The sequence below is a fragment of the Notamacropus eugenii genome, chromosome 5 (assembly GCF_028372415.1).
Source record: "Notamacropus eugenii isolate mMacEug1 chromosome 5, mMacEug1.pri_v2, whole genome shotgun sequence".
Lineage (NCBI taxonomy): Eukaryota > Metazoa > Chordata > Mammalia > Diprotodontia > Macropodidae > Notamacropus > Notamacropus eugenii.
In genome coordinates this window covers 390,312,413-390,336,583 of record NC_092876.1, presented here as the reverse complement: position 1 = coordinate 390,336,583, position 24,171 = coordinate 390,312,413, and the positions used below count along the sequence as shown (strand labels likewise).

At 35.5% G+C, this 24,171-nt stretch overlaps 1 pseudogene; it reads right to left on the bottom strand.

Moving 5' to 3' along the window:
- Positions 1 to 1,325: 1,325 nt before the first annotated feature.
- On the bottom strand, positions 1,326 to 2,193 carry LOC140507973 (very-long-chain enoyl-CoA reductase pseudogene; annotated as a pseudogene).
- Between the last annotated feature and the right edge of the window lie 21,978 nt (positions 2,194 to 24,171).

Here is a 24,171-nt window from a genome sequence, read left to right as displayed (position 1 = left end):
TAAAATAATCTCATTAGTAAAATTAATGCAAGTATACGTGATAAATGCTACTCCATTATTTACTTTTTAGAAAACTTGGAAACATGGATATTATAATTATGTTTAAAAAGGACAAGTCAAAAATCAATCCCATCGTAGTGAAAATTATTACTACTCCATTGAGCCAGCTATTATCATGGATGCATTATTATTTCTATTCAAAAGTGACCAGAAAAGAATCTTAATTACATGATTTTAAATCTAATAAATTTTTTTTACTCTCTTGTGATTCATTCCAGTTTTATTAGAACTCAAACAACTTTCATTTTTTCAAAATTATCCCAGCTACTATTCGACCATATATTTTATTTATTTTTGATCCATTTAAAGTTATAAATCAAAACTTAATACGTGAGATTAATTGGTCTTCCCACAATAAAAACATTACTTTAGAAAAAAAGGTATGCTTGTATCTGGATGCTAATTTCTTTACAGCCATGATAAAAATATTTTAGTTTTAATCTGCACTGTTTTCTTCATCATGTTATGTCTTAAGTAAATTTACATTCTTAACTTTTTCTAAACTGTTAGAATTGATTTTTCACCTTTCCCTTACATTTAAGCAGTATCACATTGAGAAGATAAGCAATGTGATAACATTAAGCATGTGAAATCATGCAAATATATTTCCATATTAGCCTTGAGGTAAAAAAAAATAAGAAAGTAAAATAAAGTATTCTTTAATCTGCATTCAGAATTTATTGCTTCTCTCTCTGGAGTTAGATAGCATTTTTCATCATAAGTATTTTGAAATTGTCTTGGATCATTGTATTTGGTAAAGTAGCTTATATTTTCACATTTGATCATCCTTGTAATATATATCTACCTATATTTATACAGTTATTTAGAATTTTATATATTATATATATAATATGTATATAATTAGGTAGATAGCAATAGATATATAGATAGATAGATAGATAGATAGATAGATAGATAGATAGATAGATAGATAGACATATAGATATATAGAATTAGAACACGTTTTATTCCTGTAGCCAGAAAATGAGACCTTATAACACCAGCATCCCTCCTGCGGTGCCCATGTTATGTCTGAGTCAGGAAGAGGAGAGGGCCAATCTCTCTGCCCAGGCAAAAGCAGAACTGACTCCTCATCAGTATTGGGGGAAGAAGGTGAGTTTGAGATGGGAGTCTTGAGTCCCACTCTGGGGCACAAATCAGGGACTGAGATGCTGCCCAATTATAATCCCAAAGGGGAGAGGCCACTCCAAGAGGGAAGTTTAGAGAAGGAAGGGATAATGGGAGAGTGTAGTGAGGGGGTAAACCTAGAACCCCTTCAGGTAGCTATGATGCTTCCCTTTGACCCAGATGGTCATTTGGATGTAACCCACGGGGAAGAAAAGAGTCATTGAGAGGCAGTGGGTCATGATGGCAAACTCAATTCAGGACCCCACCTCATATGTGTAATTGGGACATTATACTAGCAGGAGGAGCCATGTGAAGGGATTCTTGATGAGATAAGGTATTTTTCTGGTCTTTGAACCTGCTTGGCACAGATTCCTCAGAGTCATGTTATTGGAGAAGTTACCTAGCTGTGAGAGCACAAAAAATGTCAAGTGTCAATTCCACCTGTTGACTACCACATGTTGGGGGAGTTTAAAGAGGGTGGTTGATATAATATGTCAACCAGGCAGCAGAGCCCCTATGCTTTCTTGAAGATGTTACACAAGGATATTATTCCATGAAAGAAACAGTGAACAGTGTCTCCAGTAAGTGCTTGATGTGGAAGGAGTGATAAATATAGGCAAGATGAACCACAGTATGCCAGCTAGATGTGAAGTCATGCTTGTGACCCCAGATGAAGGGCACAGGGAAGTAGAATAATAGGTAAATGAGGAGACATCCAGTATATTCTGTCAGGAATACCATCATCCAGGTGATTTGGGCTCCCAGATGCCAGAAGTAAAGCTTGGCTGTGGTTTCCACAGGCAGGTTCTGCAGAATGTCCTCATTCTTCAAGGACTTGCCCTTAGGATCCAGTCACAGGAACTGCTGGGCAGCATGCCACTGGGAATGTGATTTTGTGAAGACGTTTTTGATCTCAGCAATTGTGGCATTGGCTTCCACCTTATCTAGGAAAAACAGCTTCTCCCATGTCTCGGTATCCAGAATCTCCACCTCACACTGCTTCATAGCTTCCTCTCTCCCATGGGCTGTTGTCACCTAGTCAGCATGTCAGGAATAATCACAGAAGTGATCAGGATCTCCAAGCAGGACAGGTTTCCCAGAAAAAAAGTACATAGGATTCTGCAAGTGGGGATCAGTTTCTACCACACTTATAATCACCATGTTGCCCATTAGAGTCAGCAGGTACACCAGGTTACCAAGAACACTGGCCCACCAGGCCCCTGCCCCTTACTCTCCCCTGTAATATTTCTCTCACTGTTTACAATGTTCTCCTGTTTCTGCTCATTTCACTTTGTTCATGTAAGTGAGGTTTTTCTGAAATCATCTTGTCATTTCTTATAGCATAGTGTTCTATCACAATCATACATCACAACTTTTTCAGCCATTCCACAATTGATGGATTACCTCTCAATTTTCAATTCTTTGACAACATAAAAAAGAGCTGATATAAATATTTTTGTTCATATAGGTAATTTTCCTTTTCCCTTGATCCCAGATACAGAATATGCTAAAAATCTGCTGAAAACCAGTTGTTACCAAATAATTTCATAGATAACCATTTTAGAGCATCTAGTTTGAGGATTATCTAAGTTTACACTCACATCACATGATAGTCAAGCTTAGGAGTCGGTACATTTAAGGATTTATTAAGTGATATTTGTTAATTGTCAAGGTACATATTTAGTAGCAATAGGTATAATCTGTTGTCAAAAAATCAAATTATTGGTTGGTTTGTGATTTTCATTTTCTACAGCAGGCTTAGTTTCTATTGGGAAGTTTAATCTAGAACAAGTTGTTTCTGCTAAGCACAAAACAAAGCAAATAATATTTCTTCAAAATATTTTGGACATAATTTTCATGTTCCATATTTTATTGAACTTAGATGTTTTGGTGGTCTAAGCATGTTATTTATATCCGAAACAATGCGTAACAATGATTACTTTAAAGATCTTTTCTTAAAGCTAATAAAACCATTTGCAATACATTATTGTATAAAGAAGTTTTAAATTTATCACACCTTTTTCTTTTAATTTGAGTTTTTGCTATGAGTGTTTGAAATATAAGAAAACAAATCCCCAAATAAAAATTTGACTCATAAAAGAAAACAATTATAAAGTGTAATGGTGGAAAATAAAAACAGTGAAGGATGAATAAACATCAAATAAAAAATCAAATGCATAATGTATTCCCTGAGAAGAAACTTGCTTGTTTCTAAAAGAAAAAAAAATCAAAGATTACACAACATCTAGATTGGTCAGGGAAACTAACTATTTCCGCCTGGTAAAGAATATTTAGTTGTTGTCTGTTGTTTTTTTGTTTTGTTTTGTTTTTTAATATTTTTGTTGTTATTCTTGTTTTGTTTCTGCTGCTACCACCACTGTTGTCAACATAGATCTTCATGAAGGACCTCTACGAAGAAGAATTCTTATTTATTTTGGTGAAAGGAATAATCATACCAATGCCATCAAATATTCAAATATTAAAGAAAACATAAAAAAATAAGCTTTAGAAGGCTATAACTGAGCTTATGTATTTAATTATAGCTCTCACGTGAAGGAGCTAGGGGAACGAAAAATTGATTAAGAGAAAAATCAGCCAATCATTTCTGGAGGTTTCTTAATAGGCAAATATTTGGCATGTGGGTCATCCTCTCAAGTGAGGGATTTGACTCCTAGTTAATCCAATCTATAAATATATATTGGAATACAAAACTTCTACATACCTTTCAAGTCTTCTTTCACTTTACTCTTTTTTTTGAAGTATATATTTTTTGATTTACTTATTTTAAGTTTTCAACATTCATTTCCACAAAATTTTGAGTTCCAAATTTTCTCCCCATCTCTACCCTTTCTCCACCCTAAAACACAGAAACATTCTAATTACCCCCATCACCAATCTGCTCTCCCTTCTAACATCCCTCCCTTCCCTTCTCCCCATCTTCTCTTTTGTCCTGTAGGGCAAGATAAATTTCTATACCCATTAACTGTATTTTTTATTTCCCAGTTGTATGCAAGAACAATATTCAACACTTGTTCCCAAAACTTTGAGTTCCAGCTTCTTTTCCTTCCTCTCTCCCCACCCATCCCCGTTGGGAAGACAAACAACTCAATATAAACCATATATGCATAGTTTTGCAAATGACTTCCATAATAGTCATATTGTGTAAGACTAACTATATTTCCCTCCATCCTATCCTGCCCCCCATTTCTTCTATTTTCTCTTTTGACCTTGAACTTCTCCAAGAGTGTTGACTTCTAATTGCTCTTTTTTTCCCATTGCCCTCCTTTCCATCATCACCCCCACCCTGCTTGTCCCCTTCCGTCCCAGTTTCTTGTATTTTACTAAGGTTTTCATTCCAAAATGAGTTTGCATTTTTTTCCTTCCTTGAGTCAAATGTGATGAGACTAAGCTTCATGTTTTCCCTCTCACCTCCCACCCTTTTTCATTCCATTGAAAAATCTTTTTCTTGCCTCTTTTACAAGAGATAATTCGCCCCATTCCATTTCTATCTTTCTCCTTCCAATATATTCCTGTGTCACCCTTTAATTTCATTTTTATATATGATCCCATTCTATTCAACTCATGCTGTGCTCTCTGTCTGTCTCTCTTTATGTGTGTGTGTGTGTGTGTGTGTGTGTGTGTGTGTGTGTGTGTAATTCCACTAACTACCCAGATACTGAAAAAAGCTTCGAGAGTTACAAATATTGTCTTTCCATGTAGGAATGTAACAGTTCAACTTTATTAAGTCCCTTATGATATTTCTTTGCTGTTTACCTTTTCATGCTTCTCTTAATTCTTGTGTTTGAAAGTCAAATTTTCTTTTCATCTCTGGTCTTTTCATCAAGAATGCTTGAAAGTCCTCTATTTCATTGAATGACCATTTTTTCCCCTGAAGTATTATACTTAGTTTTGCTCGGTAGATGATTCTTGGTTTTAGTCCTAGTTTCTTTGACTTCTGAAATATCATATTCTAAGCCTTTTGATCCCTTAATGTAGAAGCTACTAGATCTTGTGTTATCTTGATTGTATTCCCACAAAGCTCAAACTGTTTCTTTCCACTTTACCTGGTAACTCTGGAATTTGGTCACAATATTCCTAGGAATTTCTCTTTTTGGTTCTCTTTCTGGAGGTGATCAGTGGATTCCTTCAGTATTTATTTTGTCCCCTGGTTCCACAATATCAGGGCAGTTTTCCTTGATAAGTTCATGAAAGATGATATCTAGGCTCTTTTTTTGGTTATGGCTTTCAAATAGTCCCATAATTTTAAAATTGTCTCCCCTGGATCTATTTCCAGGTCAATTGTTTTTCCAATGAGATATTTCATATTATCTTCCATATTTTCATTCTTTTAGTTTTGTTTTGTGATTTCTTGGTTTCTCACAGTGGTTATATTCCATCTGTTCCATTCTAATTTTTAAAGAACTATTTTCTTCAGTGAGCTTTTGAACCTCCTTTTCCATTTGATTAGTTCTGCCTTTTAAAGAATTCTTCTCCTCCTTGGGTTTTTGGACCTCTTTTGCCAATTGAGAGAGTCTATTTTAAAAGGTACTATTTTCTTCAGCATTTTTTGGGGTCTCTTTTAGCAAGCTGTTGACTTGCTTTTCATAATTTTCTTGCATCTATCTCATTTCTCTTCCCACTTTTTCCTCCACCTCTCTAACTTGATTTTCAAAATCCTTTTTCAGCTCTTCCATGGCCTGAGACCATTGAATATTTATTTTGGATGCTTGGGATACAGAAGCTTTGACTTTTATGTCTTTCCATGGTGATAAAAATTGTTGTTCCTCATCCAAAAGGATGGGAGAAGCTACCTGTTCCCCAAGAAAGTAACTCTCTATAGTCTTATTATTTTTTCCTTTTTTGGGGCATTTTCCCAACCAGTTACTTCACTTTTGGGTCCTTTGTCAAGAGGGTATACTCTGAGGATCTGTAAAATCTCAGTTCCTCCAAGGTGGCATAGTCAAGCGTGTGCACTGGTCTGGGAGCAACAAGAAACTTTTGTGCCCAGAATCTGTGAGTAATAGAGTTTCCTCTCCACAGCCACCTGACCTCCAGTTCCAACAAGCCAGCACTGGAGGCTGAAATTCAGAGAAGCTACTCAATTGCCCTGGGGCTTTTGGTGGGGGCAGGGCCACCATTCAGTGTGAGATAAAGATCAGCTGCTGAAATCCCCCAGGAGCATTAGGTGTGTAGGGCTCCTACACAGGGTTGAGGTAAGAATCAGCTGCTCAGTTCCTCCAGGGGTTTTACAATCTAACAATGGATGCAGGCTGCTGTGAGAGCATGACCAGCAGCCTGATGCTGGAGCTGTGGGAAGACCCTGCTCCCTTCTTGGTCAGCTGAAATAACCGTCTCACTTACCTTTGACGCCTGTGAGTGGAGAGGTCAGCAAACCTCCACTACTGCTGTTGGGAATTCCAACCCAGAGGTCCACTTGCTTCCTCCTCCCAGAGCCATGCTCCATGGCCAAGGCTGGGCTGGGCTCTTCACCATGTCAGGTAAAACAGATCTTTCCCGTAGGCCTTTCAGGTCACCCTGGACTGGAAATCTTCTCCATTCCATTGTTCTGTGGCTTCTGCTCCTCTTGAATTTGTTTAATGTCTGTCTTCAAAGGTATTTTATGGGATATGGTGGAAGAGCTAGTGTATGTGAGTCTTTCTACTCTGCCAACGTGGCTCCACATCCTCTACTTTGCTCTTACCACAAATTGCTCTTCAATACAATGACACATGCTTCTTTGCTCTTCCTCACACATGACTCTAGGTCTTTTTGCTCTAGGCATTTTCGCTGGCTGTCTCTCATTCCTGGAATGCTTTCCTTTCTCATCTCTTCCTACAAAATTTTCCGGTTTCCTTTAATTTCTCTTTACTGGAAGCCTTTCCTAATTTCTCTTAACCCTAGTGCTTTCCTTCTGTTAATCATTTCCTATTTATCTTCTCTATGCCTTTGTATGCATTTGTTTCCATGTTGTCTCCCCCATTACACTATAAACTCTTTTAGGTGCAGGGACTATCTTTTTTAACTTTTTATAGAGCACTTATCACAGTGCCTGACACAAGTAACTTTATTGACTTGTTGGTCTAACAGTAATGGTTTTTCAGTTTACAGCATTTTCACCCCTATAAGCAACTGCAAATTCTCAAATTTTAAACTGTTTTCTGATTTCAAATTTCTCAGGTTGTAACTTCCATTAAGGTGCTCAGGAATTTTGATGTATCTTGTACTAGGATGTACTAATTCTTAAGATTTCTTTAAGAATTTTGTCTTCATGGTCAAAATGTTTTGTGTATATAAATAGATATATATCTATATATCTATAGATATATATGTATATATGTGTACATATATACACATACATGTATATGTATATATATACATGTATATATCACATTTTTTCAAACATTAATGATTTTAGATTTTCTTCTTTCAGATAATTCTTCCCTTTCTTGTATTTGCATTTGTGATAATTTGTTTTCTTTTGTTTCTCTCTTTTAAGATTTGCCAACATATATCTTCAAGATTCTATTCTGTCAATTATTTCTATCATGCAAATAGCAGAGTATACATTTTGCCTTCATTATTTTTAATTAATTTAGAAACCATTCAAAGACATCTTTCTCTGTTCCATGACCTGTTGGAAATTCACAGGGTCCTCTGCATAATCAAGTCTTGATAATTTCTTTTTATTTTGTAATATGTAATAATAAATGCCTGGACTCATTTAGCTCATTTAGAAGTTGTATTCTCTTCTGTTGATAATGTTAATATTATCTCTATTGTCTTATCTGATTATGTTCAAGGTCATTAAATGGGTTTTCTATCTCATGAGACCTTTTGGTTACTTTGGTATTTTTTTGCTTTGTTATCCGGTTTTTCACTTTTTGACCACCTTCCCTTTGATTTTTATTTCCTGGGTCAGTGACGGGATAATTGGATTTCAAAACTCTCTGAACCTCCTCATGTATTAGGGAATTCATATTTCACACACCTCAGTCTCTGTCCCAATAACTTCTGGGGAGATAGAATTCTACTCTAGATACTGGGCTCTTTCTCTAAGGCCTAGTGAAATGTCACACACACAAACATACACACACACACATACACGCACACACACACAAACACACACACACACACACAAACATTGATATCCTACCCCAGCCCCCTCACCTCCACCCTTTTCTTTAGTGTTCTATCTCTGTACTGCTGCAGCAAAGACTGCCACGTTGCAATGCAGCTCGTGCAAGTCTCTATCTTTTTTGGTTTTCTGTGACAGATGGAGAAGGCAGCTGGGCAACACAGCTGAATTCTGTTTCAAGTAGTGACTGTAGAGAAGGGAGTGCTGAGTGAGCAAGGAGCTATGGATTAGAATTTTCTGGTATCTTGTTGATTATTTGCCTTTTCAGGATTTTGATATATTGGGCCATGGAGAAGTACAAATTTTCTGTATCTCTTGGGCATAATTCCTATTTCTGAGAGGTTTTTAAGAGGTTTTAAAGATTTGAGAAAGTGTGTAGTCCTCCCCCTTGGTGGTCTTGCAACCCTGCAGTCATCTTGTTTCTCCCAGACTAGATTCAAATGCCAATCTCTCTATAAGTACTGCCCTGTCTCCCCATCTGCTAGTGCCCCTCTTCAAGATTACTTTGTATTTGTTTGATATATGCCTGTACTGAAAGTTATGATAATTTAGTAGCACATTGTTGCCAAATGTGCTTTTCAGGGTTGGGGAAGGTGTTATCCAACCTACACCTTTGTATTATCTGCTATTTATCACCTACCTTTATATCCTCTATTTATTTGTACATGCTAAATATTACATATAGGCATTTGGGGAGGGACTGAGATGCAATGGCCCATCCCCCTTTAGTATTGTGGACCCCTTGTCTTTATTTCATCATGAAAGTTATCAATAAAAACTGACTCCATTTTGAATTCCTTGATGATCTCCAGTGATCAGCACTTCAACTGTTGCCACCTTGACATATTTTTAATAGACTCATTTTAATTCTCTTTGTCCTGAATATTTCCTCCTTAATCAGAGTGCCCCAATAAAGAATTTTCTTTTTCACACCTTTCCACACCTGTGCCAGATTATGTTATCTTCTACAAGAAAATGTAAGACACTTTTTGTCTTTGTGCCCATTGTGCTTAGCATAGTGTTTAGCACATTTTGTTGTTGTTCAGTCATGTTTGACCCCCTGTGACTCAATTTTAAGTTTTCTTGGCAAATATATAGAATAGTTGGACATTTTCTTCTTTAGGCCATTTTACATATGAAGAAACTGAGGCAAATTATTTTAAGTGATTTCCCCAGAGTCACAGTAAGTATCTGAGGCCAGATTTGAACTTGTCTTCCTAATTTCAGGCTTCATAGTCTCCAATCCAATTTCTACTCCCACTGATGAATCAGGTCCCTAGAGCTTGGTTATACCTCTTTCTCTCTCAGGCTTCTGCTTGACTCAAGCATTCTTGACAATGTGCCTTATCCTAAAAGGCCAAGGTCTCCCATTGAATCCTGGGCCATCTCCAGTCATCCTGATGAATGTCTGGTCACTGGATCCAGATGACTCAGGACTAGACAGTGAGGCTGGTGACCTTGCACAGCTCTCCTTCACTCAAAACAAAGTCCAATACAAGTCATGTCATCATTTCTCTGATGTCATGGTCTTCTTTGAAAATGAAGCATGAGTACATAACTGTGTCACCTAGATGTCCCATGTTCAGCACATGGTATGCCATTAATGTTCGTCCATTTGAAAACCACTTCCCCTCAGTCTAAACAGCCCAGAATGTAATCACAAGATGTTAATGAGGTGTGAAACTAACTGTAAAGATATATATATACACCCTGATTACTTTGGGATATGTAGATAACTTTCTTGTATTGAATTAAAAGAACAGTGTTTTAAACATTAAATCCTAAGGAAAAGCATTCTATTCCAATCTAGTCAAGACATTTTCAGAATACTCTTTCTGGAAAGGAGGCATTTGAGGAGGGATCTGCAGAGAAGGACAAGATTTCTCTCTCTTTTCCTCTCCTCACCACATTGGCCATGGTGGCTTACAATGATTTGCCCAAAGAGAGAGTTGATCAGTTTAACAGTTTGAAGCAAACAGAGACACACTCTCAAAAGATATGGCAACAAAGAAATAGTCATCAAAAGAGGGAGGAACCTCACAGAACAAAATCCCTTGAAATGGAAAAGATAACCAATTATATAGAAGGGCATACCACCAAATCCTAGTGAACCAGCTTTCTATCAGGGACATTCAATATAAAAGGAACTTCACATCAACTATATAGAGGGCTTTGAGGTGGACAACATATCACTTGATGTGGTCTAAGACAGAGATCTACAGAAGTTGTCCTTATTGTTGAAATTATCTTTCATTTATTCATTTGCATACATTTGTATATTTCTATAATTTGGGAACAATTATTGGGATAGCAATATGTTTATTAAAATCACCTAAGCACAGGATTTTTAGGCCAAAAAATACCAAAACATTTTCTAAGTGATTTTAGAATCTGATGAAAATACCTAGATCATGTTGGATTTACCTGGCCTTTTGACCCTAATTTTGGCATAGCCTTGAATGGAAAAATGATTTTTTTCAGTTAAAAATATTTCTTACTCAGTCTCCAGTACTTCAATCTTTATATTTGTCTTGCCCATCATAAAAACTTTTTTTTTTTTTGTAAAAAATAGTTTCTACTATGGTTGTTAAAACCAGTCTTCTCCCTTTTCTTCCCAGTATAAGAACCCAATGCTGCTCTGTAGAGAAATCAATAACAGTCGTAGAATAAGCAGGTACATCTGAAGGGCTCCGCTTATTTTCTTGGAACTGATTAGACTGTTTTGCAGCACAATTTTTTCCCCATTCTCATTCACTTTCCCTTGTGCTTTAAGGAAACTGATATTGTTCTATTGTGATTTGGATGATGTTCCTACTTTTGACTTCCCCAAACCAATAGTTTCTGCAATATCTATAACAGTCATTAAAGTATACTATTTAAGAGATATAAATTATGCACCTTTTCTTGGAAAACATCAGAATCCAAAATGCAATTAAAGAGAGTAATGTAACATATATGTTGTGAAATCCAATATTTGGATTACAGAAAACTTACTAAAAGGTTGGGAAGTCAGCTCAAGTCCAATATTCCATAGCCAGTGGTCCATCACTTCTACTATATACAAGCCATTTTTTAAGACATAAATGAAGAAAAACATGTATTTTCTGACCTCAGGAAACCTTGAGACAAGTATATAAATGCAATGTATGATTGATAGTATATTTTATACAAGGAGTATGAAGTATAAAGTGTGAAGAATTCAATTCTCTATTTACAGATAACAAATTATATATGGAAAGGGAAGGCGAGACAGAGAGACAGAGAGAAACAGAGAAAGATGAAGAAAGAGAGGAAGCCAAGACAAAGACACAGGACTCATTTTGTCATTTGGAAAAGACAAAGAAAAACTGCATTTTTTCATTCCCTCTGAAACCTTATGATTTCTTTGTTACCTGTTAGATCTCTTAATGTTCTCACTTTTTCTGATGGTCCCTTTACATTCTTGATGATTCTCTGCTTCTCATAGTTTCTATATGACCTTTCACCTCATAAGAGTATGTTCTTGAGTAATTTTGGTCACTAGAAGGGTAAAAATACCTGCTTAATACTTTACTGCTCATGTAACTTTGGGAAAATTTCTTGTTAAACTGAGAATACCTCATTAACTGCTAAATGCAAGAAACCCGATGTCCAAAAATGGAGACCTCTAAGGAGCCAGAGTCCTTTCACTGTTCACAAATACACACACACACACACACATATGTATACATACATATGTATGTACACATATATACAAATATATGTATATACACATATATACACACATGTTGTCCTAGAAGCTGTAACAGAAAGATTAGTTCTCAATGACTAAAAAGGGAGTAGGAAAAGCATGAGGTATTTATACATACTTGAGGTATTTGTGACTAAGTGGGGTTTAGGTAGAAACACAAAAAATTGGAAAGTCAGGTGGGAAGTAGGGGTCTAGGAAAAAGGTATTTATAAACACAATAAATCAGAAAGTAGAATGTTTTCTGCTCTTTAGATAAGTCAAAAAGCAAGATGTTTATTGTTCTTTAGATAAGTTAGGAACCAAGATGTTTGTTTTTTTGAGCTGGTTGAGATTGGTTTCAGCAGTTGCAGGCATCTCCAAGTTCAGCTAGATGTTACTCACAAAGGATCACTGTTATGTCAAGTAGCCCTGCTTCAGAAGTCCTCCTCATTGGCTAGTTGTTATTCTACCTCATTGTCTGGTTTCCCTGTGAAAAAGGGAAATTCTAGCATATTTAATTGATTAGTATAGTTATTACAGAGCCCCTGTTCACCCTCTTAATCTATCTAAGGCCATGTTTCTTCACTTGTTAAATGAGACAATTGGATAAAATTCTATGTCTTCTTTCCAATTTAAATTTCTCAAAACCTACAATGAAAGTTCCTGACTGGCAACCCTGAAGGAAACAGAGAAGCAAGATTACCAATCCTACTTTCAAAATCATGACTGCTGAACAATCATGGCCTGTAAGCATCAACATTAAGCAAAGAGGTAGTATTTTGGAAATGGATGCTTCTCTTGCTGGTACTTTAAAGTAACACAGTGGAGTTTTTACAAAGGAATATTTTCCTTAAATGATGTAATACAAAATATACAAATTTACTACCCTCTAAAATTGGGAAGCATAGTTCAGCCTCCATTCTTTTTTAATCAGTCCTGCACAGAGAAGAGTATTGGGGTGATAGTTCACCTCACTTCCACCGATTTACAAATCCAAAACTGCCTGGAGCTTAATTCCCAGGCACTAACAGCAGACTGGCTGGCTGCACTACCCTGGCAGCAATACTGGATCCAAGGTTGTCATGTCTCAACCCCTTCCTGGATCCCATGAGGATAACATCCATCGCCTGAAACTGAGAACAAAGACAGAAGAAAAATGCCCATTTCTTAGTATAAAGCTAAAAGAAACACAACAGGGGAAGGATGTTCCTTATCCTCTTATATATTCAGTCTATAAAGTCCATGCTGGGTGCCAAAGATGTGAGTTCAAAAAGAGTAAAAGGTTAAACCTCACTAGTTTTAAAGACATAGGTGGACAAGCAAACGAAGCTATCTTTACATATATGGTAGTAGACATATGGACTCCAGGCTAGGGGAACTGGATATACTCAAATTATTCCCAGAGAAGCATGGATTATTCTGGGTAGCTACTTCAGATATTCAATTTTCTTCAATATGGAGCTGGTTACTCTAGTCCTACAGGAATCAAGTAGAATCAGTGAAACAACTCAGCGGAACCAATTTAATTGATCTGACAATTTTTCAATGTATAGTACCCTACATGGGCTATTCAACTTTGTTAAAGTTCTCAAATCTTTAATATATAGCATATATTTTGGGTTTTTTAATTAATTAGTTTCTTTTAGAATTTCATCAGTCGAAATGAAATAATTGGAGTCAGTATAGATTACCAACAAACCAAGAACTAAGTTCAAATCTAGCCTTAGACACTTACTATGAGACCCTAAGCGGTCATTTAATCTGTATGCTTTTATAACCTCATCTGCAAAATGGCCATAATAATAGCATTTATCTCTCAAGATTTGTTTGAGTACTAAATGAGATAATATTTGTAAATTACATCAGACAATGTAATATAGAAAGCACTTTAAAAATGTTTATTTTCTTTATTTCTGCCCTTTCTAAGATTGAGAATCTATAGTGAAACCTCTTCAGTTCAGCATTAGAAGTAGTAGGTAGTGGAAACTAGAAAAGGCTATAGAATTACTTAAAATAAAATTAATGAATCAAAAATCCAGGGACAACTAGATAGTGCAGTGGATATGGCCCTGAAATGATTAACACCTGAATTCAAATCTGTGCTCAGACCCTTACTAACTGTTTGATGCTGGGCAAGTCATTTAACCCTGATTGCCCATTGACTCTTCCCCTCCAATAAAATAAAATAATCTAATGAATCAAAATTTGTGAATTTAACAGCAATATCCAAGTTAGAATAGGAAGTCCAAGTCCCAGGATGCCTCAGCTCAAAGTGCATTCATTCATTTGAGAATAAGAACTTTGCTTCCCATCAAGCCAAGTACCTTTGGTGCAACAGTTTATCTGTGGAGAGAGACTTAATGGGACTAAAAGAATTAAGTAAGGTCATAGAAGAAGCTTGGACACCCCAAGAGTCCTTTAGGAAACCTGCAGCTGTTCTTGAGGCTCCACAAAGGAAAGAAATAGAAAAAAAAAACTGAAATATGAGCTGAGGAGACTACATACAATACCAGCAGAGATTTCAATGCCATATGGTAGACATTTCTAATTTTTCACTCCACAAGGCCATCACTTCCTCATAGTTTTGGGGGGAATTCAACCCAAAGTAATCTGTGAAAGATTGTGACTAGAAACTCGTTGGAAATATGAATTATGATTATTGTCAGTGGTGTTACTTTTTATTTCTTTGCTAAATAACAGTCTTACTCTTTCTATAGTATTCTTTGCCAGGACCATTTATCTTGGTGAATAACTTAATGCTTAAGCCAAATGTACATGAGAAATTCATGATATTTTAAAATGATACAGAGCAACAACAACAGCAAAAACCTAGATAGATAATTTATCATCCCATGTTTCCACAATGTGAAACTTGAAGATAATCTGGAGTGTTTTGATATGGTCACTGAATAATTATTCAGACAAAATTAGGCACATATTTTACTTTCCTTAGTAATGCTTTCCAGTCATCCATCGAGGTAGTAAAAGTTAATAATAAAATAATTAAAATACTAGAAATGTTTGAAATGTTCAACATTAAGTGCTTTCAGTATCTAAAACTGTGCTAGATTTTTAGCAAAACTTTTGTTCTATATGCAAAGTATATATCATATTTTGCATTATAAACAAATACATAGAAAAATACTAATTGCACATATTTATATAGCAATGAAAGGTTTACAACTCTCTTTCCTCCTAACAACATTATGAAGAAAATAGTACAATTATTATCTCCATTTTATTGGTGAGAACATTGGACTTCATAAGAGTGATTTAACTAAGTTCACATAGTAAATATATCAGATTCTGATCCCATACCTCACTACTCCAAGCACAATATTTTTCTGCTATGTAATGCTACTGGCTTTCATAATGGAAAAATGAACATAGAATCAGGAAAATCAATTTCCAAACCATATCTCACACTTAACTGTGTGCCCCTCTGCAAATTTATTAGCCTCTCTGAACCTCAGTGCATTTGTTCATGTACATAGTTGGAATTAAAATACTGGTAACTACTTCATAGAATATTTCTGAGGGCCAAATGAGATAATATGTACAAAGTACTTCATCAACCTTAAAGTGATTGCTACCTAGATAAGTTATAGACACACACACACACACACACACACACACACACAGACAAACACACACAGAGACAGAGAGAGAGAGAGAGAGAGAGAGACAGAGAGAAAGAGACAGAGTGACAGAGAGAGAGAGAGAATAGAAAGATAGAGATAGAAATAATAGAGATATATCATTCCCCTCCCCATTCATTCCCTAAGTCACATTGCTACTAGAAGTATGGGTTTCCAGAGGGATTGTTATTGTTGATCAGAATAGTTAGGTGGTTCAGTGGATAGAGTGAATAGAGAGACTCATCTTCCTGAGTTCAAATCTGACCTCAGATACTTATTAGCTGTGTGAATATAAGCAAGTTACTTAACCCTGTTTGCCTCAGTTTCACTCTCTGTAAAATTATCTGGAGAAGTAAATGAAAAAGCACTTCTGCATCTTTGCCAGGAAATCCCTAAAAAAAGATCATGAAGAGTCAGAGGTCATGAAGAATCAGACAAGAGTGAAAAGCAACTAAGCAACAAGAAAGTCAGAGAAGAGAGGGGGGGAAGTGAGTGCAAGCTTAAAATACAGTAGGAAACACATGTAAGGGGTTGTAAATAAGGAAGATATTCTTATCTTTCTTAGAGTTTAGTTTCCCAGGATCTATGGCCATGGCAGTCTCTAGTTTCCAGGTGTTAAATAATAACTCGCAGAATAGCTCCAAGGATCCTAGATAGTAATTCCGAGAATCATTCAGCAACCCCTTTGGGAAGATGAGACTAGAGCAAAGGAAGGTAATTAACCCCTCTGAGACTGTCTTCCCATCCAGTGAACCTGTTAGAAGCTGGAGTGCAAAACTCCAGTGCCTCCTGTGCGTTATTTGTGAAACAGGGGTTAACAATTCCAAGACAACTTATAACTCATTTGAAAGGATCTTCACAAAGTTCACTATAAATCACCCCACTGTTCAGTTATAATTCTTCATTGCAAGACTGGCCACGTTCAGGGTAGATGATTCTTCAGAACTGTTGTCTAAATTAAGGTTTCTCCTCCTAATGATCAGAATTTCACCTGAACAAACTCTCTTGAGTCCAGTTTTATTTTAGGTAGGATAATGACCCTAAGCATTTCTACATTTTTCTCTCACAAAAGTCCCTTGATCCTTACACAATTTCATGGATCTTTAGAGTGATTATTCAATTTCTCACCTCCCAAGCTCTTTGGGTGATCATATGTAGATGAGTGGCTAGGGAAAAAAGGTGTGAATGCAGTCAGTGCCTTAGAGATAAATTCATTATCTTCCCAGCTTCTTCATATTCAATGGATATTTTCACACTTCTTACCCTAGGAGAGGAATGCTTACTTTCCATCTATAGACTTTTCCCATTATCTTTCAACATCTCTTTCTTTGAACTTCTATTTACCTTGGTTTTTTATGAACTCTCACTGGCTCCCTCCCTTAATATAAATGTTAATTATTGTTGTTATCTAGAGTCCCTTTTTTCCCAGGAGATTTAGAGTCTATTTATCTAGATCTAGAGTCTAAAAATTAGAAGAAAGTTTTAAACTCAATACATAAATTAAATGACCAATGGCAGTATTTTTTATTACAAAATATTATATGAATCTGTTACTTCTGGTTCCCCTAAACTATATATCTAAATAACTAAGCAGTATTTTGTTATCTTAGTTTGAGTTGTACATATAGTTATACTATAGCTTCATATTATTTTTTTTGATTGCATAAATTTTACTTTTCACTAGTACCAAATGATCTTTTCATCAATTAGTTCAACTAAATAAGATTATGGTAGAAATAAGCCCCAGTCCTCTTCTAATTTCTTTACTTAAAAATGGATGGATGGATATAGTGATGAAGTCAGGGGGAAAGGTAAAATTCTGATATTTTATCATTATTACTTTTAATCTTAAGAATCTAGAAAGAATGCAGCCAAGATTGCAGACTAAGAGCAGGGACTTACTTGAGTTCTCCCCAAACCATTCTAAATATCTGAAAATTGACCCTAAACAAATTCTAGAGTAGCAGAACCCATGAAATGACAGAGTGAAATTAGTTTCCAGGCCAAGACAACCTGTAATGTAAAAAAAAAAAAAAGTCTATTGGACCAGGCTGAGAAAGGAGTGCATTCCAGAGCAAAATGTGCCAGCATAGACTGGGCCCCAGCAAACACAGAGCAGGCTTCAGGGGACTGAATAACTAGCAGCTGGGGCAGTCTGTAGATTTCTCAACCCATAGATACCTAATACAATTTAGAAGATCAGTGGGAAAGGTCTGATGGACCTCTGTGAGACAGGAGCACAGACCAGTCCCAGACCCAGCACAGTCCTGGAGTTGTACTGGTTACAGCAGCAGCAACCAATGTGGCTGCTTCTAGAGTTCTTGACTAACAGACAGAGGGGAAATAGATGAGAGGGGGATTGAAGGTATATTATTGCTAGCTCTGAGTTAAGATTCTCTTGCTTTGCCCATGCTTGGATCTGGGTCTGAGTCCTGGGTGGCAATCCTGGGGTGAAAAAGAGCACTGGAGTGGCAAATTTTGTCATGTGTGTTGAGGGAGGAGTCCTCCTCACAGTTACAAGGCATAAAAGGGTGCTTATGATCACTCATAAATCAGAACACAGGCCAGGTGAGGAGTAAACACCACTCCTTTGATCATATCTTCTTGGAAAAGCTGAAAATTTACAGGTCTCTAGAAATATTTCTAAAAACAACTGCAAAAAACCCTTGAATCTTGAGACAGTACACTCCCACATTGGAAGCACAGCCCTATATTAGCAAAAAATTAAATAGTCAAGGAATTGACAGGGAAAATGATCAAATGGTGAGGAAAGACCTTAGACTATAGAATCATACTCTGGTGACAAAGAAGATCGAAACATACAACCAAAAGAACAACAAAGACAAAGCTCCTACATCTAAAGCCTCCAAGAAAAGTGTGAATTGGTATCAGGCCATGGAAGAGCTCATAAAAGATTTTTATAAGAAAAAGAAAGGGAAAATTTGAAAGAGAAATGAGAGTGATATAAGAAAGTGATATAAGAGAGTGATATGAGTCAACAGCTTGCTAAAGGAGACCCAAACAAACTAACCCAAATGGCAAAGGAGAACCAAAAAGTCAATGAGGAGAAGAATGCTTTAAAAATGGAACTCGCCAAATGCAAAAGGAGGTCCAAAACCTCAATGAAGAAAATAATTCCTTCAAAATTAGAATGGAGCAAATGGAAGCTAATGACTCCATGAGAAATCAAGAAATTAAAAAACAAAATCAAAAGAATGAAAAAATGAAGACTATGAAATACCTCATTGAAAAACCAACTGACCTGGAAAATAAATTCAGGAGATAATTTAAAAATTCAAGAGATAATTTAAAAATTATTGGCCTATCTGAAAGCCATGATCAAAAAAAAAAAAAGCCTACACATCATCTTTCAAGAAATTATTAAGGATAACTTCCCTGATGTTCTGAAACTAGAGGGTAAAATAGAAATTGAGGGAGAGCACCTATCACCTCCTGAAAGAGGATCCCAAAAGGAAAACTCCTAAGAATATTATAGGAAAAATCCAGAGTTCCTAGGTGAAGGAGAAAATATTGCAAGAGGCCAGAAAGAAACAATTTAAGTGTTATGGAAACACAATTAAAATAATGCGAAATTTAGCAGCTTCTACACTAAGGTGTTAGAGTACTTGGAATATGATGGAGGTCAAAGGAATTAGGATTAAAACCAAGAATCACCTATCCAACAAAACTGAATATAATCCTTCAAGGGATAAAATGGATATTCAATGAAAGAAGGGATTTTTAAGCTTTCTTGATGAAAAGACCAGAGCTGAATAGAATATCTGATTTTCAAATACAAGAAACAAGAGAAGCACAAAACGTTAAACAGGAAAGTGAAATCATTACCTGTTAAGGTTGAACTAGTTACATTCTTATATGGAAAGATGATATTTGCATTTCATGATACCTTTCTCAGTATTAGGGTAGTTGGAAGGAATATGTATCTATATATCTATATATCTATATATCTATCTATAAATAGATACATACACACACAAACATACATGCATACATATATACACACATATAGGTAAGTGTATATATATACACACATAGACATATATACATACATATGTATGTGTATATGTATGTGTTTATGTGTATATGTATGTATTTACATATATGTGTGTGTGTTTATGTCTCTGCATGTGTGTGTACAGAGGGTATAGTGTGAGTTGAATATGAAGGGGTGAGAGAGGAGTATACTGGGAGAGTAAGAAAAGGAGAGATAGAATGGGGTAAATTATGTCACTTAAAAGGAGAAAGCAAAAACTTTTACAATAGAGGGGAAGAAGGTGAAGGTGAAAAGGAATGAGTGAACCTTACTCTCGAGATTTGACTTAAGAAGATAATAGCATACACACTCAATTGGGTATGGAAATCTATTTTACCCTACACAAAAGTAGGGAGAAAGGGGTAAGAGAGGTGTGGAATTGTAGAAGAAAAGGTATTTTGGGAAATGGGGTTATCAGAAGCAAACACTTTTGAGGAAGGACAGGGTAAAAAGAGAGAATAGAATAAATGGGGGATGGAGTGGTCTTTCACAACAGAACAACTTATGGAAGTGATTTTCATGGCTACACATGTATAGCCTGTATTAAATTGCTTGTATTCTCAATGAGGATAGGTGAGGAATGAGAAATGGAGAGAATTTGGAATCCAAGATTTTAAAAATAAATGTTAAAAATTGTTTTTACACATAACTGAGAAATCAGATATACAAGCAATAGAAATCTATCTTGCCTTACAAGAAAATAGAGGGCATGGAGATAAGAGAAGGAGGGTGAAAGTAGGGAGGATCCATTGAGGGAAGGGGTTAATCAGAATGCATGTTGTCTTGGGTTGGGGGAAAGGGAGAGATGGGGAGAAAATTTGGAACTCAAAATCTTGTGGAAGTGAATGTTGAAAACAAAAAATAAATTTCAAGGAAATATTTTTTTTAACTTAAAAGAAAAGAATCTAGTCTCATTCAGTTTAGGTTTCCTATGCTATTCTATGTTATTTCCCATGTTATATCCTACTTTATGGGGTCATGGGACCTTCCCTCAATGAGAAGTGGTTGAATTCAGTACATGCTTTCCTTTATGTATTGCCTGTGTTTTCCCCACTCGCTGACCAGTGTCCATTTGCTTTATAAGGCAACAGACAAAGAAGCATCTTGACAACAAAGGCCTAACAGATTAATTTTAGCAATGTTGGCATTATGCACTGTAGAAAACTTTGAGGGGTTTGAAGGAGCCCCTTATCAAGAGTTCCCCTCCTCCAAAGGAGAGTGGTTGACTTAAGAATTTAAGTGATATATTATTCTCAGGTGCACGTCCTTGAATTCGGATATTGAAGTTCCAGGAATCAGGGCTCTTGCTATACAGGATAACATTCCAATAAAGAGGCCTTGAGGCCTCCCTTTCTACTTATCACAATCTGTTCTGTTTCATGCCTCAATTGCTACCTCTATTTTTTTTTTTTTTTTTTTTTTTACTATTTAAGCACCCCGACCCCCTAATTTATTGGCTCAGTATGTCCAGAATAAATTCAGCTTGTTCAGACTGCTGTGTTCCGCCTGTCTTTTCATCCTTGCTCTGTGAGCCCCATAACTGCCCCGGACCTGCTGGACTGTGCTGGCCGCAGCAATGCACAATTGTAGTAATTGTTGCATTGTGACCCCTTATCTCATGGCATAGTTTCAATAGGACTGTCTGTCACTATTATTCTAAGAATTACTCTCTAGAATCCTTGGAACTATTCTGGGAGTTATTATCTAGCACCTGGAAACTAGACATCACCATGGCCATGGATCCTGAGAAACTAAACTCTGAAAGGATAACAAAATTCTCCTTAAATAAAATATGTTATTTAGTTTTTATGACATCCTCCCAATTCTTTTGTCTTTCAGTTCTATCAATCAACAAAAAAGCATTTATTAAACAAGTATCATGTTTTGGTGGTAACTGTATTTCAGACCAGAGGGAAGGAGAAAGTTGGATATGTATTTTAAATGCATATGCTACAAAAATCATTTTAAGAAATACATAGGGATAAAGACCAAGAATTAAGGCACACAAAAATATGAGAAACAAATGAGGAAAAGTGTCAATATAATGACAACTTAAAACATAACACAAATCCGCAGAATGGCTCTTTTGGAAAATAAAAATTATTTCCTATATTCACAGTGTTAACTAGCTAGAAGTAGCAGTTCAAAATATCACTCAGTTGTCCAAGTTATTATACAACTTAAAATTCTGTATTGCAGACTTGAAGAGCACATGATGATATAATAAACTCAAGACTTCTTCCACTGCAAAGATCAAAGAAAACAAAAAAAATTATAAAAGGTGTGAGTATAATTGATAGATTATAAAATAAAAAATCCAAAATATAGCTGAAGGAAAGAAAACAAGCTTTACCACACCTAGGCACATCATAGTTACACTTCAAATCTACAAACATAAAGGCAAAAAAAAAATGCACAAATTCATGAGAAATGAAAAAAAATCACGAGTCAAGGAAGCATAATTTGGCTTACAGTACATTTTTATGAAGGAAAAGAGAAGATAATCAAAACTGGTGTCATTTAATCAGCAAACATTCATTAACAACCAACTATGTGCCAGAATCTCTGAATACAAATTCAAATAATGAACAGTCTGTACTCACAAGGAACTCAAATTCTATATAACATTTTTCAAAGTTAGCTTACTTGAATAATAGACCCCAAAGTATGTGCCAAGCAAAATTCAATGTTACAAAATTATTAATCCAGTATTTTTCATTAATCAATGATTATAATCATTATTCAAATAGCATTGTTCAAAAAGGAAAGAAACTGAAATCTTGGAAAGACATATCTATTTCCTATATCAAAACAAAAAACACACAAAATTCTCTCAGGTCATAAAATAAGGATTAAAACTTCAAAAATAAAATAGTTGTAAGAACTCTCTGAGAATGGTATTTCCTAAAGTTCTAGGGCTTTCTAGTGAGTAATACAAAGGAATGGGGTAGAGAAGGTAGAGAGAGAGAGAATAGGAGGGACGATTGCAATCTCAAAAGAAACAAATTAGATAAAAATTCTTACCTTTATGGCCTTGGTGATAATTATCAGATATCTGGATTCCTTACTTGAACTAGACCAAAAGAGAATTTTTCATTAAAATATTCATAATTTTCAGGCAAAATAATCCAGAACTTCTGTGAAATTTTTCAAATAATAATGTAGAATTTTGTTTGCTGTTTGAAATGTGATGAAAATGACATGCTCCACTTAACCGTTTATACTTAAATCTAACTGAATATAAAATCTCACAAAAGTAATCACTCTTTTCAAGACAGAGTCTGATTCAGATCAGTCCTCTTGTAGTAATAATAATAGCAATAATTATAAACATAGTATTATTAATACTTAGTAATTAACATAATCACAATATAGCAAAAACTTAGTTATCAATCAGCAAGCATTTATCATCAACCAATTATGTGCCAGTAGCTATATATACCAATACATATAATAAGCCATCTGTATTCACAAGGAATTTATGATCTCTACAAAATCTGATCTACAAAATATTTTCTATTTTGTTTCAACTGAAGAGTATCAGAAAAAACTACTTTAGTATTTCATGATTAACCCTTTGTCAATACACGTTTCTGAGACATACTTTTTAATTATGTTTTTGTTTAGAGGAAATAATTATTGTTAATTACTAGCACTTGTATGATATCTTAATGTTTTTTAAGCACATTTCAAATATTGTTTCGCAATAACCCTTTAAAGGTAGGTACTATGCCCATTTTATAGATTAGAGAACCGAGGTAGAGAGACGTTAAATGACTGGCCCAGGTTCACACAATAAGTGTATGAGATAGAATGTCTTCCTTAATCCTGGCCCAACACTCTACCTAGTTTCTATCTAGTTTGTAATTACCTGTCATAAATGAATCATATTGTGAATAGGGTGCTAATCAATTCTCTTTTGAAAAGAGCCCAAAATGAGCCAAAACTTAACTTAATTGACATTTCCCATGGCCCTAAATAAGGATAAAAAAAGAAACTGAGAGTTTGGGGAAAAAAGAGCCCAATATCTCTCTTTAGTGATCATGTCTGCCCGCACTGAATCCAGTCTGGGTACATGAAACCAAAGCTACAGCCCTTTTTATAGGAAGAAATTAAATACCCTAGCTCTTCTAGACCCAGCAGAGATTCTTTATGGTTGTAGCTATGAGGCTCTTTGTGTCTTTTCAGGTAAAAGGGTATATTGAGTAATGTAGATGACTGAAAATATGTTATCAATAAAATATCTTTGAAAAACAAAAGTTAATAATAAAACTGAAAAAAAGTTTTTCCCAAGATAAAATAAAGCATTCAATATATTCTAGTTATGCAGAACTTGCTGTAAATAATAATCTAAAAAGTAAGTTATTATTATAATCTATTATAATTTGGTTGTTAAGATTACTTTTTTAATCTTAAGGATGTTTTAAATTTCATCAAATTTTCGTTT